The sequence below is a fragment of the Schistocerca serialis genome, chromosome 2, assembly GCF_023864345.2.
Source record: "Schistocerca serialis cubense isolate TAMUIC-IGC-003099 chromosome 2, iqSchSeri2.2, whole genome shotgun sequence".
Taxonomy (NCBI): domain Eukaryota; kingdom Metazoa; phylum Arthropoda; class Insecta; order Orthoptera; family Acrididae; genus Schistocerca; species Schistocerca serialis.
Window position 1 is genome coordinate 108413664 of NC_064639.1, and position 15904 is coordinate 108429567.

The window sequence follows — 15904 nt, forward strand, 5'->3', positions numbered from 1 at the left end:
TTGCACCTTCTAAGTGTTCTGCCAATGAATCGTAGTCTTTGGTTTGCTCTACCCAAAATATTATCTATGTGATTGTTCCAATTTAGGTTTTTGTATTTGTAATTTGCGGTTCTACCCAATAGCACGCAATACCATAAGGTCTTGAGTTGGTGCAGTATGTCCCGTGCGAATGCCGAGGAGGACGAAGGTGTGTCCTGCAATGCCATTCGGATGAGGTATCGATCTTCAGACTCACTGATTTGACGGTACAGTTCGCTCATACATCTTTGAGGCATCCTGCACGTCTGCTCGAGTCACACTGATCAATTACTTTCGGTTTATAGAGACAACGAGAGCCGCTGCCACATTTTACCGGTAGGTGGTGTTGCGCCTCAGTATCGATGTTGACTTTGTACTCGTGTGCCGACATGGTTCAAATGCTAATCATTTCAGCAGAACATGCAAATGTACATGTCACGTGACTAGGGACGTCCTACCTCTAGTCGTTCAAGGTGATCTGTTTTTTTCTAACATGAGAGTACTTGAATGAGATTTTCACTCTGCAGCGGAGTGTGCGCTGATGTGAAACTTCCTGGGAGATTAAAACTGTGTGCCCGACCGAGAATCGAACTCGGGACCTTTGCCTTTCGCGGGCAAGTGCTCTACCAACTGAGCTACCGAAGCACGACTCACGCCCGGTACTCACAGCTTTACTTCTGCCAGTACCTCGTCTCCTACCTTTCAAACTTTACAGAAGCTCTCCTGCGAACCTGCAGAACTAGCACTCCTGAAAGAAAGGATATGCGGAGACATGGCTTAGCTACAGGTCCCGAGTTCGAGCCTCGGTCGGGCACACAGTTTTAATCTGCCAGGAAGTTTCATGAGAGTACTTGTATGCAGTTGGTGATTCAACATACTTCCAAATCCAACAATAGATGCACAGGCATATCCTTCTGTAGTACGTCCTATCACTGTATCCACTAACCTTCGGCAAACATGGTATGGTACTGCGAATGTGAGCGTGTTGCCAAGACATGTTTTCAGTTTAATCGCATTCCAGATCCCCTATCCGAATTGCAAGGCATTAGTCTTCTCATTTTTAGTGTTCATTCCAATTGTACATTGTGAATTTAGTAATTTGTTCATTATGAATTTTGTTACATACATTTAAAATAATTGAGTATTCTGAGATCTTTGTCTAATTTCGTAGCAGATGAATTCCTTTTCCGTTATTCTGATGGATGACGATTTACTATAGCACATGGCCAAATTAAGAAATGTAATTAAAGATTGCAACTGAAGCACTACACCCAGAAGACTGGGAGTAAACATACAACCTTTACAATTCCTGCAGCGAAATATGTGAGTCGGGGAGCTGCAGTACCAAACCTGATTGCCGTACTCCGCGAAAGTATCTTCTCATTCACGGCAAAGAAAATGTATTCGCTCCCAGCATATGTTTAATCTCTTTAGGCAGGAGGAAGGCATAGCCATACCAACTTCAAATGGACCGAGTCTAGTATCGCGGTACTCAGCCGAACCTCCGCACCCGCGACTGTTTTACTTACTTAACCAGTACTCTACCTGTGAGCAGGAAACTGTCAGGTAACACAGAACACTCCGAACACTCCGAACATTTTCATGTAGATTAGAAGAGGTAGTAGTTTCATTTAACCCTGGATCGGTTTTACATGGTTACACAAAGATATGCTGAAAAATATGTAACGCCCACGAATTTTTTATTCTGTTGGCAGTATCGACTGAAGCATTACATGTCGTGCATACATATTACTCGGTCGACTTTCTCGCTTCGCGTACACAAGTTGCAACACTGTGCCGCTAGAGGGCTCCGGGTTGTAGCCAGTAATATGGCGGTGTGTAATCTAACTGTATTGTTGAGTGAGAAACAGGGAGCGTTAATCGAGTTTCGAACTGCAGGAAACGAGCCTCCAGTTGAAGGCCATACAATGGAAACCGTGTACGGCCATGGCTGTATCGGCATCAGTAATATTCGATGTTGGGTTGTAACGAAGGAAACGATGGTGCTAACCTAACGTGTGGGACGGAGCTTGGAGTGTTTCTAAAACTAAAGATCAGCTTCGGGGGCCATGACAGTGATGAAGTGGCTCAAGCAGAGGTGAGGTTCTGGGTCCATAAACAGTGTCAAACATGCGTTGCTGACGGTATCAACAAAACGGTCTCCCGCTGAAAGAAATGTGTTCGTGATCAGGATGACTATATTGAGAAATAAAAGTGCAGACATGAAGAATAATCCAGAATGAGATTTTCACTCTGCAGCGGAGTGTGCGCTGATATGAAACTTCCTGGCAGATTAAAACTGTGTGCCCGACCGAGACTCGAACTCGCGAAAGGCAAAGGTCCCTAGTTCGAGTCTCGGTCGGGCACACAGTTTTAATCTGCCAGGAAGTTTCATATCAGCGCACACTCCGCTGCAGAGTGAAAATCTCATTCTGGAAACATCCCCCAGGCTGTGGCTAAGCCATGTCTCCGCAATATCCTTTCTTTCAGGAGTGCTAGTTCTGCAAGGTTCGCAGGAGAGCTTCTGTAAAGTTTGGAAGGTAGGAGACGAGGTACTGGCAGAAGTAAAGCTGTGAGTACCGGGCGTGAGTCGTGCTTCGGTAGCTCAGATGGTAGAGCACTTGCCCGCGAAAGGCAAAGGTCCCGAGTTCGAGTCTCGGTCGGGCACACAGTTTTAATCTGCCAGGAAGTTTCATGAAGAATAATGTTAATAAAGTCTTTTTTTAATAAGGTTTCAGGGTTTTCGAATAAAAAATTCGGAGACATTACTTTTTAGCATCCCGTCGTAGAACGTGTCCTGGTATTAAAATTTAAGAACCATAAAAATAAAACAGGCTTTCTTCATGTGCACAGGCGTTTACGTGGTTATAGTTCTTTTATGGGACAGGTAGCAGACCGTTGTCATACAGTAGGAATCAACCTGGCATTTGGCCGAACTAATTTAAGGGAGCCATGGGAAACCTAAATCAGAATGGCCAGTTTAAGTCTGAAGCCTCCACTCTCCAGACTATAGGACCAGTCTTTTTAAAATAGTGCCCTTTCTTTCGGTTTATCTCTGGTGCACTTTGCCCTTTTGCAAATAAAATGTTAATGTAACACTCTAGTGCTATGTCGTTCATTGATTCCTCACTACCAGTCACTACACGCGCAACGCGAAAGAAAAGTTCACCTTTGTCACTTTTACGCGAAGTCGGGGATTGAACTGAATATTGAAATTTAATTGACCGTAGACCTACCCCGTTCAGACATACACAAATTAAATAGCAAGTCAGATCGTAAAAGTATAAAGTATTTATGGTGAAAGTCCCGGTCCTCAGCACTGAAGGGATGCATCCGCTACTATCGCCGTTTCCTCAGTAGTAATCATAGGCTACAAACGTATTCTTGCGTGTGTATCAGATGAAAGATAAAAGTGAGTGTTAAAAAGTGGAGTCAGGAATGTGGCATCTCCAGACATTATTTTAAGTTCATGCAATGCTTGAACCTGGACACCGACCTAGAATCGGCACAATCACCTTTCTAGAAGCTGTTGATCAAGTAGTTAGTTGAAAGTACTCTCCTGTATCCCACATGAGAACGCTTTACTCGTCACAAATTGCAGTAAGACGTGCGTATTTATCGCCAAACAATGCAATCAAAGTGCTGAGTCTGACAAATTACTGTAGCCTTAGATATTACGCGAGATTATTTCGTGATTCTCGTGTGCTGATTCTGACCCAGCAATAATTCTTATGTACGTGCAGTTCTGAATGAATACGTATTACATAGAGCGAATGAAATGTCAAAGCGTGAGATGTGAACGTACCGCACCGTGGTTGTTTTACGTTTTTTCTTGATTGATATCGCTAAGCAGCCGTTTTATTCAGTCTTATTTTTCTTCTCAGCACTGCACGCGTGTGCGATGGTTGAGCGACAAGATAGCGGATCGCTGTCTTTCAAGCGCCAGAGTTTTTACTCCGTTTTTTAAGCCGTGACAAACACTTTCTTACCTTTTTCGAGGTCACTTCCACTCCCCGTGTGTTAGCAATGGCGATAACTACGATCATTCCACACAAAGAATGCTGTAACGTAATAAGTATTTACATTCCCTTCAGCGTCATCTGATTAGAGCACAATAAAATGTACTAGGTCTGAGAAATCTGACTCATTTCTTTCACGACGTATGGCGGCATTGACTGTTACACCTAAAGCTTTCATTTCATTCTTGTGATGCCTGAGTTTACACTCGAAAGCAGTAGAGTTCAAGCGTAAGGGGCAATTCGAAAAATAAGTTGTCTTCTCTACACCAACCTGATTGAATTTGAAAACATCAATCATGCGAAACGTAGCTCTCACTCTTCACCAGCGGAAGCAAGAGCCATGGATAGAAAGAACATAATAATAATAATAATAATAATAATAATAATAATAATAATACAATACTAGCAAATACAGAATACACCAGAAGACATGACAATGTAGCAAAAATAATACATCAACAGCTTGCCTTACAACATAAACTTATAAAACAACACGTTCCCACATACAAGTATGCACCACAAAATGTACTGGAGTATGATGAATACTAATTAGACTGGAACAGAACCATTATAACAGATAAAACACCACCACATAACAAACCTGACATCATACTCACCAATAAAAAGAAGAAATTAACACAACTAATCGAAATATCCATACCCAATATAACAAATATACAGAAGAAAACAGGAGAAAAACTGTAAAATACATCCGACTGGCTGAGGAAGTCGAGGACATGTGGCATCAGGATAAAGTTGACATTATACCAATTATACTATCAACTACAGGAGTCATACCACACAATACCCACCAGTACATCAACGCAATACAGCTACATCCAAACGTATATATACAACTACAGAAATCTGTAATTATTGATACATGTTCAATTACCCGAAAGTCCCTAAATGTAGGTAGGTTGTTTCGGTTTTTTTATTAGTAACGCCACGTAGCGCTCTGTATGAAAATCACTGGCTGTACTGTGTGCAGTCTGTGGCTGGTTGCATTGTTGTTCGCTATTGTAGTGTTGGGCAGCTGGATGTTAACAGTGCGTAGCGTTGCGCAGCTGGAGGTGAGCCGCCAGCAGTGGTGGATGTGGGGAGAGAGATGGCCGAGTTTTGAGAGCGGATGATCTGGACGTGTGTTCATCAGAGACAGTAAATTTGTAATACTGGATACCATGAACTGATATATATATATATATATATATATATATATATATATATATGTATATATATATATATTATGACTTTTGAACACTATTAAGGTAAATACATTGTTTGTTCTCCGCCAAAATCTATCATTTGCTAACTATGCCTATCAGTAGTTAGTGCGTTATGTAGTTTGAATCTTTTATTTAGCTGGCAGTGGTGGCGCTCGCTATATTGCAGTAGTTCGAGTAACGAAGATTTTTGTGAGGTAAGTGATTTGTGAAAGGTATAGGTTATTGTTAGTCAGGGCCATTCTTTTGTAGGGATTTTTGAAAGTCAGATTGCGTTGTGCTAAAAATATTGTGTGTCAGTTTAAGGAGAGTCATTTATTATTTTTCTAAGGGGACGTTTCATATGTCGACCCTTAGCCGAGGATACCTCACTGGAATCTTCTGATTTTTTCTTGTAGTTTTTGTAATTAGTGTAGCTATTGTTTATTGCTAGTATGTAATTATAGAGAGAATTTCCTTTGTAGTTGTAGTTTTTCGTTGTTGTGCAGTAAAACAGTGGTGGCATGCATGTAGATTTGCACCAAGTATTTCGCAGCTGCGCTTGCAATTAACGAGATGTTATTTTCATTGCTATGTTAATGTGTTTTCTTATTTTGCTCTTCAAATTGTGCTTCTCTGTGTTATCGTGTGAAATATTGCGACAATCATGGCGTGTGAAAAATGTAATACTAGGCTCCAAAGTAAACTGAGAAATGACAGTGAAGACGAAAGCAGTGTGTTAGCGCCGCCGAGTAATGAATTAACTAATGTTCAAAGTAGTAATTTGGTAATTGTGCATAGGGAAATGGAGCGGGCTGCAAATAATGGTGTAGACAGTGAAACAATTAGTGAACAGGGAAGCATTATCGATCGATTGGTCAGCAACAGCTCGCCTCAGGAATCCGAAATGATAGGACACAATCTCGCAAATACTGTAGATTCAGGTTTTGCGTCCTCACCGTTTTCTCAAATAAGTCAAGACACATTTTCTGCTTTTCAAAATGCGAATATTGCCGGTTCAAATGCACTGTCGAATAGCACTGCGGAACATGTTTCAGACACCAGTGCATTGTTATTACAATTAGTGCAACAAATGGGACAAAAGCTTCAAAAGTTAGACACAATGGAGCAAAATCAGAGACAAACACAACAACAGCTTCAAAAGTTGGACACCACGCTTTGAACAAACACGTGAAGGTTTAACTGCTGAGTAACTTAAAATCGAATCTAAATGTCAAAAAGTCTGCAATGACGTAAAAACACAAATGTGTGAGCTTTTTCAACCTATTTTTTCGCGTCATGGATATGCATTACAGAATTACGAAGCAGCCATAAAAGAACTGCAGACTATTGTTCATGAAAATCACGACACCTTGCAAACTAAAATTGACTCAGTTGCATCTCCCGATTCGATTACGCAACTTGCAAAAATTCAGGAAAACTTAAAGGACACAATAGATACGATTTCAACACAAATGGACACTCTTAAACTTGGTTCAGAAAAACACACTGAGGAAATCAGTTCACTATCGGAGAAAGTAGCCGAATTTTCGGATCAGTTCACTAACTTATCTACAAAGGTAGATGATCTGAATGACACAAGAACCGTAGCCTTCACTGACACAGAAGAGTAAGAACAAATCAGAAAATTCAAACTATTGAAGGCACTAACTACTGATAGGGATAGTTAACAAATGAAAGATTTTGACAGAGAACAAACAATGTATTTACCTTAATAGTGTTCAAAAGTCATAATGTGTATATATATATATATATATATATATATATATATATATATATATATATATATATATATATATTCCTGGAAATGGAAAAAAGAACACATTGACACCGGTGTGTCAGACCCACCATACTTGCTCCGGACACTGCGAGGGGGCTGTACAAGCAATGATCACACGTACGGCACAGCGGACACACCAGGAACCGCGGTGTTGGCCGTCGAATGGCGCTAGCTGCGCAGCATTTGTGCACCGCCGCCGTCAGTGTCAGCCAGTTTGCCGTGGCATACGGAGCTCCATCGCAGTCTTTAACACTGGTAGCATGCCGCGACAGCGCGGACGTGAACCGTATGTGCAGTTGACGGACTTTGAGCGAGGGCATGTAGTGGGCATGCGGGAGGCCGGGTGGACGTACCGCCGAATTGCTCAACACGTGGGGCGTGAGGTCTCCACAGTACATCGATGTTGTCGCCAGTGGTCGGCGGAAGGTGCACGTGCCCGTCGACCTGGGACCGGACCGCAGCGACGCACGGATGCACGCCAAGACCGTAGGATCCTACGCAGTGCCGTAGGGGACCGCACCGCCACTTCCCAGCAAATTAGGGACACTGTTGCTCCTGGGGTATCGGCGAGGACCATTCGCAACCGTCTCCATGAAGCTGGGCTACGGTCCCGCACACCGTTAGACCGTCTTCCGCTCACGCCCCAACATCGTGCAGCCCGCCTCCAGTGGTGTCGCGACAGGCGTGAATGGAGGGACGAATGGAGACGTGTCGTCTTCAGCGATGAGAGTCGCTTCTGCCTTGGTGCCAATGATGGTCGTATGCGTGTTTGGCGCCGTGCAGGTGAGCGCCACAATCAGGACTGCATACGACCGAGGCACACAGGGCCAACACCCGGCATCATGGTGTGGGGAGCGATCTCCTACACTGGCCGTACACCACTGGTGATCGTCGAGGGGACACTGAATAGTGCACGGTACATCCAAACCGTCATCGAACCCATCGTTCTACCATTCCTAGACCGGCAAGGGAACTTGCTGTTCCAACAGGACAATGCACGTCCGCATGTATCCCGTGCCACCCAACGTGCTCTAGAAGGTGTAAGTCAACTACCCTGGCCAGCAAGATCTCCGGATCTGTCCCCCATTGAGCATGTTTGGGACTGGATGAAGCGTCGTCTCACGCGGTCTGCACGTCCAGCACGAACGCTGGTCCAACTGAGGCGCCAGTTGGAAATGGCATGGCAAGCCGTTCCACAGGACTACATCCAGCATCTCTACGATCGTCTCCATGGGAGAATAGCAGCCTGCATTGCTGCGAAAGGTGGAAATACACTGTACTAGTGCCGACATTGTGCATGCTCTGTTGCCTGTGTCTATGTGCCTGTGGTTCTGTCAGTGTGATCATGTGATGTATCTGACCCCAGGAATGTGTCAATAAAGTTTCCCCTTCCTGGGACAATGAATTCACGGTGTTCTTATTTCAATTTCCAGGAGTGTATATCGCATAGTATCCACAATATGTGCAGATAACAACTGCATTCCTAAGAGACGAAGAGGATGAAGTAGATACAGTTGTAGACTAGAGACTTAAACTATCTGCGATTTCACTCCATATTTACACTGAGTTCGCAGTGAAGTAAACGAATGAGAGAAGTTAAAGTTTACGGAGAGTGAACGAAAACTTTGATGTTTGCCGAAGAAATTGTAACTTCCTGAGATAGTAAAGAACATGGAACAGTGATGGACAGGGACGAATGGTGGCTGGAAAAGGGTTACAAAATGAACATCAAGTGGTGGTGGTGGTGGTGGTGGTGGTTAGTGTTTAACGTCCCGTCGACAACAACAGCGTGTAACCTTCAGAGCTTTTCCAATTGCCTTAACTTATCTGTGCTCTACGTGTGTTGAAGGACATATTAGCCATTACTTATACCAATTTATGAGGGACAAACCCAGAAACAGGTCCCGTTGTACACTTTGGTCGGTCTGGTGGCATTCATCAAATCATTTTGAAAATTCCTCATATAACTGAGCAGAGGTATCCACTTCAGTAAGACAGCTGTCCAGGTGATTATAGTAAATCCACAATACTTGTCATTTGCTATTTTGAGGACTAGCTACCTGTATAACAATTATCTTGTGATTTATTTACTTGTCTTCAGCTGTTTCCACTGTTCGCTTTTGTGTAACGTTTGAAATTAAGAGTTTGCCTTGCACTGGTCTTTCGTACTTCAGTATTAAAGCAACCGATTTCTTCTAAATGCCGCTTAAGTAAATCTAAGCAAAACATTATAGAGGTGGAAATTAGTGTAAGTTTAACATGACGTTTTGACCAGCCATTGCACCGAAAAGCTCTCTGTGTTTAAGCTTAAGATCCTTCAAATAGCCACGAATTTCAGGTAATTTATATAAATCCTGAACCACCTTCAATTGTAAACTTTGTTGTTAATTCAGTTACCCTATACCAGTCGGAAAAACTATTAAGATTCTTTATGCTGAGATCCTGTTCACTGAAGATTGGTTCATGTTGGCGCAAAGTGGTCTTTATAACCAAGGGATCGTGCTCCTTAATTGAAATTGTGTGTAAAACTGAAATAGCTTCTTCGTGGTAGATATCCCTCATTGGGCCGTAAGCTGTTTGTGCACCTGCTAATAATAATTATTTGCTTGACCTTGATCTTTAATTCTCTGTTAGCCGCTTGTACTGCACCCGTTTAAGACTTCAAAATCTTTTTGATTCGCCGCTGAAGACGCTGGGCAGCTGTGTAGTTGAAAAACAATTTTTTGTTTAATCTTGACCTGTAATTCTCTATTAACCACCATTATTGTAACTGCTTAAAATTTTAAACTATTCTGGATTCACCATGGAGGACGTTTATCGTTAGATCTTAAGCCGTTTGTGCAGTTACTAACAAGGGAACCTCCCCACCGCACCCCCCTCAGATTTAGTTATAAGTTGGCACAGTGGATAGGCCTTGAAAATCTGAACACAGATCAATCGAGAAAACAGGAAGAAGTTGTGTGGAACTATGAAAAAAATTAGTAAAATATACAAACGTAGAAGTCCATGCGCAACATAAGCCTCATCAAGGAAAATGAGAGATTAGGATCGCCGCGGTCCCGTGGTTAGCGCGAGTAGCTGTGGAACGAGAGGTGCTTGGTTCAAGTCTTCCCTCGAGTAAAAAGTTTAATTTTTTTATTTTCTGTTTATGTGACAAACTCTTTTTTTCATCACTTTTTTGGGAGTGATTATCGCATCCACAAGAAAACCTAAATCGGGCAAGGTAGAAGAATCTTTTTACCCATTCACTAAGTGTACAAGTTAGGTGGGTCGACAACATATTCCTGTCATGTGACGCACATGCCGTCACCAGTGTCGTATAGAATGTATCAGATGTATTTTCCTGTGGAGGAATCGGTTGACCTATGACCTTACGATCAAATGTTTTCGGTTCCCGTTGTAGAGGCACGTCCTTTTGTCTACTAATCACACGGCTTTGCGGTGCGGTCGCAAAACAGACACTAAACTTATTACAGTGAACAGAGACGTCAATGAACGAACGGACAGATCATAACTTTGCGAAAATAAAGAAAGTAAAATTTTCAGTCGAGGTATGACTTGAACCAAGGACCTCTCGTTCCGCAGTTACTCACGCAAACCACGTGACCGCGGCGATCCCAATCCCTCCCTTTCCTTGATGAGGCCTATGTTGCGCATGGTCTTCTACGTTTGTATATTGTACTAATTTTTTTCATGGTTCCACACAACTTCTTCCTGTTTTCTCGATTGATCTGTGTTTAGTTCTTCAAGGCCTATCCACTGTGCCAACTTATAAGTAAATCTGAGGGGGGTGCGATGGGGAGGTTCCCTTGTAAGTATAGTCAACTGATGATTCTGACGATCTTGAATTATATGTTAAAGAGCAACGCTGTAGGGCAATTAATAATTTGGCCAGAGCTGCTTAGTACCTGTGCTTTATATAAAAGGCGCTTGTGTTTAACTGTGTTTTCTCTCCTTGTAAAAAGATTAATTTTTGTGAATAAACTGAAGTTGTAGTACACAGTTTCTCGTCGTAGTACCTTTCCATTCTTCAGCCAGCTCCCCGATATTTCAATAATTATGAGATTTTTTAGGGCTATTTTCTTGTTAATTTGGTATGAGAGACCCATGAAAGCTGGTGGCACTTTACAGGGCAGTGTACTGGCTGAGAAAAAAGTGAAGCTGCTGGAAGACGTGGTTGGATGTAAATGTAACTTCGTGCTCGTACACACCATAAACGGGTATGTAAATAATTTTCTGTAAAATATGTAATGGCCGTCAGAGTTCATTAGTGTTGTTCGCATTTAGAATCGTTAGCACACTTAGTTGAATATACAAGGGGCGTAAGCGGCATTAGATGTTGAGTGATCTCCGTCAAGGAGACGGAGATATCGTGTACTTGTCTCAGACAGCGTTATCGGTACCTGACATAATAAAGTATCTGACTGTTTTCTGGAAATCTTCCTAAATTGTTAACTACGTCATTTCATGCTGAAAGATGCTTTTTCCCCTCATGAACTTCAGTATTTTTTAAAACAAACAAAAATTAAGTACAAATAATTTGAAAGCCCGCTAAAGCGCTCCATTTGAGTCATGTGATGCCTGTGACGTCACTGGCTAGCACGCTGCTCTTAGTATCGTAAAGCTCATTGAAAGTGTTGTTGATAATTCTTCCGGGTTATATGGCCGTGGTCCATGAAATTCTTCTATTCCTAACGTTTCGTCCAATACTACGTTGGACATACTCAGACGTATGGCTGGTCCTGCTGAGGATGTCCAACGTAGTATTGGACGAAACGTTAGGAATAGAAGAATTTCATGGACCACGGCCATATAACCCGGAAGAATTATCAGCAACAGTACCTTCATTGTCTCATTCAAGGTGCTATCTTTTTTTGGAATTTATGTTTCGTAAAATGGATTACAAATGATGTGTATTATCACTTTGTAGTAATAAATCTATAAAAACTGTTGGAAAAAGTGAGAATGTTCCAAAGGTTAAGAAGATACGTGAAAGTGGCTGCAACTCCCTCATAGAGATCCAACTGAGATAGTGGTCACATGTATTTACTTTTGGAAGGATAATTTTAATGTAAGTAAACACGTCATATAAACTTGTTGCTGGTTGTACCGTAATAGGCAGCGTATCGAATTCTTAAAGAAATGGTTACAAGTTTGATTCTCAGTCAGAGAATCTTCTTTTTATTCCTATTCTTAAGTTTACCTTATCTGTAATACAGTTACACAAGAACTTTAAAATGTACATCATATTATACTTTAATGTCTATTTTCATTCATTAGCTTCATTTTATACCTGATCAGTTTTAGATGAATCACAATGACGGTGTTAAAAAACTGTATTTCATACTTGATGTAGCTCTTTTTGTGAGGAACCTAAGAAATCATTTAACAATTTGCGACCACATTATGCTTCCTAAACAAGTCGTTGGGGGCCATAATTTGCTGCTTCAAACTGCCTCCGTTGAGTATGTTGTAAAGCTGTATTATTTTGACAAAGAGAAAAATTGAACATTGCTTGGGACCTTCAGAAAATGTAATAAGACCAGGCCATTACGATCAAATGAAAATTGTTTCTGCTTAAGCACTTTTAAATCACAGTGTTACAGCAACAGTTAAATATGTAGTAGAAAAAGAAGTACTTTCAGGTTTAGCTGCAATAAATTTTATAGAAGTAATTTTCCGGTGGTTAAAATTAATAAACTGGAGGGACCGAAAAACTGCAGTGCTTAAAGTTGTCGAAGGCAAAGAAGATGATTCTGTGAGTGCCCGACGAGTGTTACTACGCTGTCTGAAAATATGAAAATTTGTGAAAGAGCTACCTGAAAAACAGTAATAGTTCTAGTTGGTGAATGACGCGGCTAGCCACAAATACTTTTTGAATGTTTTAGTTCACTGTCATAACCCGTTTCGGGCTACCATGCCTATCCTCAGAAAGCTAACATTTTATGTAACACAGATGTTTTAGTAAACAGCATGTCGTCTGCTCCAAACTGCACAAGAATATTTAGGTATTTAGTGGCACTTTGCCAGTTGTTTCATAAATGAAAATACCCCAAAGTGCCTGCCTCCAACAATTCCTCAGTTTTAAGACAGTTCTGCAATTTACTGCTATCACAGCACTTCCGTCCCAGTCGCATGCAATGCAGTTTTCACGTTCTTGTTTCCGGTACAAAAAAATCTGGGTTGTTTTTAAAGAATGAAGACATCATAAATGCATCAACTTTCTAAAGGTTTCTACTGTTATCCTCCACAAACTTCTTCCATTGTTACTTAAGAAAATGGCTCTGAGCACTATGGGACTTAACTTCTAAGGTCATCAGTCCCCTAGAAATTAGAACTACTTAAACCTAACTAACCTAAGGACATCACACACATCCATGCCCGAGGCAGGATTCGAACCTGCGACCGTAGCGGTCACGCGGTTCCAGACTGTAGCGCCTTTAACCGCTTGGCCACACCGGCCGGCGTTACTTAAGAGTTCCCAATATATTTTCCATCACTAAGTTACTCAATTGCTTTCAGAAAAAGTGCTGAAAACCGCTAGTAACTTTAGCTAACATTCCTATGAAACACGTGTTGTTTCGTTGTACTTCTAGCCTGTGACGTCACCAGAGCTTCAGCCAGTAAAAGAATGTTTTCTGTCACGCGAATAAAGCTTGAAATGTAATGATTTTTAAGCTTTAATTATACAAAACCAACAGATATTTTGTGAGATTACTAACCGGAAATGCTATTTGAATGTTATAATCATTGAGAATAACAATAATCGACATCATATTTTTATCATAGAAAAATGGCCTATTTGAAAGAGGCTTCATTGTGGGTCTCCGTTTGGCATGCCCCAGATTTTTTTTAAAAGCCATTAATATACATAGACAAACGTCCCTGTTGGTGCTTCACATTTGATGTTTCTTCTGTGCACCGGTGAAATTTCGAACCGTTCTGGCAGATGCCAGAGACGTAGGACAGCGTCAAAATGGCGTCTTCTTATGACTCACGTTACAAGCAGCGTGCTGTTTTGAATTCTTGTCTGCAGACAATGCTCCAGACATGCTGAAACGTGCGGATGCCATTATTCGTGCCGAGCAGCGCATCAAAACTCGACAATTTTCTCTACAGTTGTCGGTCAGCATTAGAAGTGCTATTGAAATGATAAAGACTCTCGGATATTCAAAGAGGTGCTCACCATGGATTCCACGAAGGGTCACAGCGGAACACAAGACTCATAGAAAGGCCATTTCATCTGAACTGTTGGAGCATTTTGAGACCGACAGAGAGACCCTTCTGTCTCGGATCGTTATGGGGGACGAAAGCTAAGTGCACCACTTTTTGCAGTATACAAAATGGCAGTGCATGGAGTGGCTTCGTCCTCATTAACAACAAAAGAAGAAATTCAAGACAACCTCCTCTGCAGGAAAAGTGATGGTGACAATCTTCCAGGCTTGTGATGGCGTCATTCTCGTGGATGTGATGCCAAAAGGGTCAACCATCAATTCAGAGGCATACGTGAAGACTCTGAATAATCTAAAGAACCGTTTCTGACATGTTCGATCGGACAAGAATCAAGCAGGAATCTTGTTCCAACACGGTAATGCACGCCCGCACACAAGTCTGAAAACCCGGGAACCCATCGCCAAATTGGGTTGGACATCGTTGCCTCATCCACTCTACAGTGCAGACCTGGCTCCCTCGGACATCCATCTCTTTGGGCTGCTTAAAGATTCTCTACGGGGAACACACTCTGAAGATGACAAGAGTGTCTGGCACGCTGTAAAAACATGACCACGCCTACAAGCTAAGAGCTTTTAACAGCAAGGAATACATACTCTTCCTCAACGTTGGCGTACGGTCATGGGATATGGTACAGACAACGTAGAAGAATAGGACAGGAACAAGATGTACAGGGCTATTACAAATGATTGAAGCGATTTCATAAATTCACTGTAGCTCCATTCATTGACATATGGTCACGGCACACTACAGACACGTAGAAAAACTCATAAAGTTTTGTTCGGCTTAAACCGCACTTCAGGTTTCTGCCGCCAGAGCGCTCGAGAGCGCAGTGAGACAAAATGGCGACAGGAGCCGAGAAAGCGTATGTCGTGCTTGAAATGCACTCACATCAGTCAGTCATAACAGTGCAACGACACTTCAGGACGAAGTTCAACAAAGATCCACCAACTGCTAACTCCATTCGGCGATGGGTATGCGCAGTTTAAAGCTTCTGGATGCCTTTGTAAGGGGAAATCAACGGGTCGGCCTGCAGTGAGCGAAGAAACGGTTGAACGCGTGCGGGCAAGTTTCACGCGTAGCCCGCGGAAGTCGACGAATAAAGCAAGCAGGGAGCTAAACGCACCACAGCCGACGGTTTGGAAAATCTTACGGAAAAGGCTAAAGCAGAAGCCTTACCGTTTACAGTTGCTACAAGCCCTGACACCCGATGACAAAGTCAAACGCTTTGAATTTTCGGCGCGGTTGCAACAGCTCATGGAAGAGGATGCGTTCAGTGCGAAACTTGTTTTCAGTGATGAAGCAACATTTTTTCTTAATGATGGAGTGAACAGACACAATGTACGAATCTGGGCGGTAGAGAATCCTCACGCATTCGTGCAGCAAATTCGCAATTCACCAAAAGTTAACGTGTTTTGTGCAATCTCACGGTTTAAAGTTTACGGCCCCTTTTTCTTCTGCGAAAAAAAACGTTACAGGACACGTGTATCTGGACATGCTGGAAAATTGGCGCATGCCACAACTGGAGACCGACAGCGCCGACTTCATCTTTCAACAGGATGGTGCTCCACCGCACTTCCATCATGATGTTCGGCATTTCTTAAACAGGAGATTGGATCGGTCGTGGTGGAGAT

General features: G+C 42.2%; 1 non-coding gene across 1 annotated transcript; it reads right to left on the reverse strand.

The window, feature by feature from the left end:
• Positions 1 to 589: 589 nt before the first annotated feature.
• Positions 590 to 664, reverse strand: Trnas-cga (transfer RNA serine (anticodon CGA)). Its single transcript has one exon. It is a non-coding gene; the product is annotated as a tRNA-Ser (tRNA).
• Between the last annotated feature and the right edge of the window lie 15240 nt (positions 665 to 15904).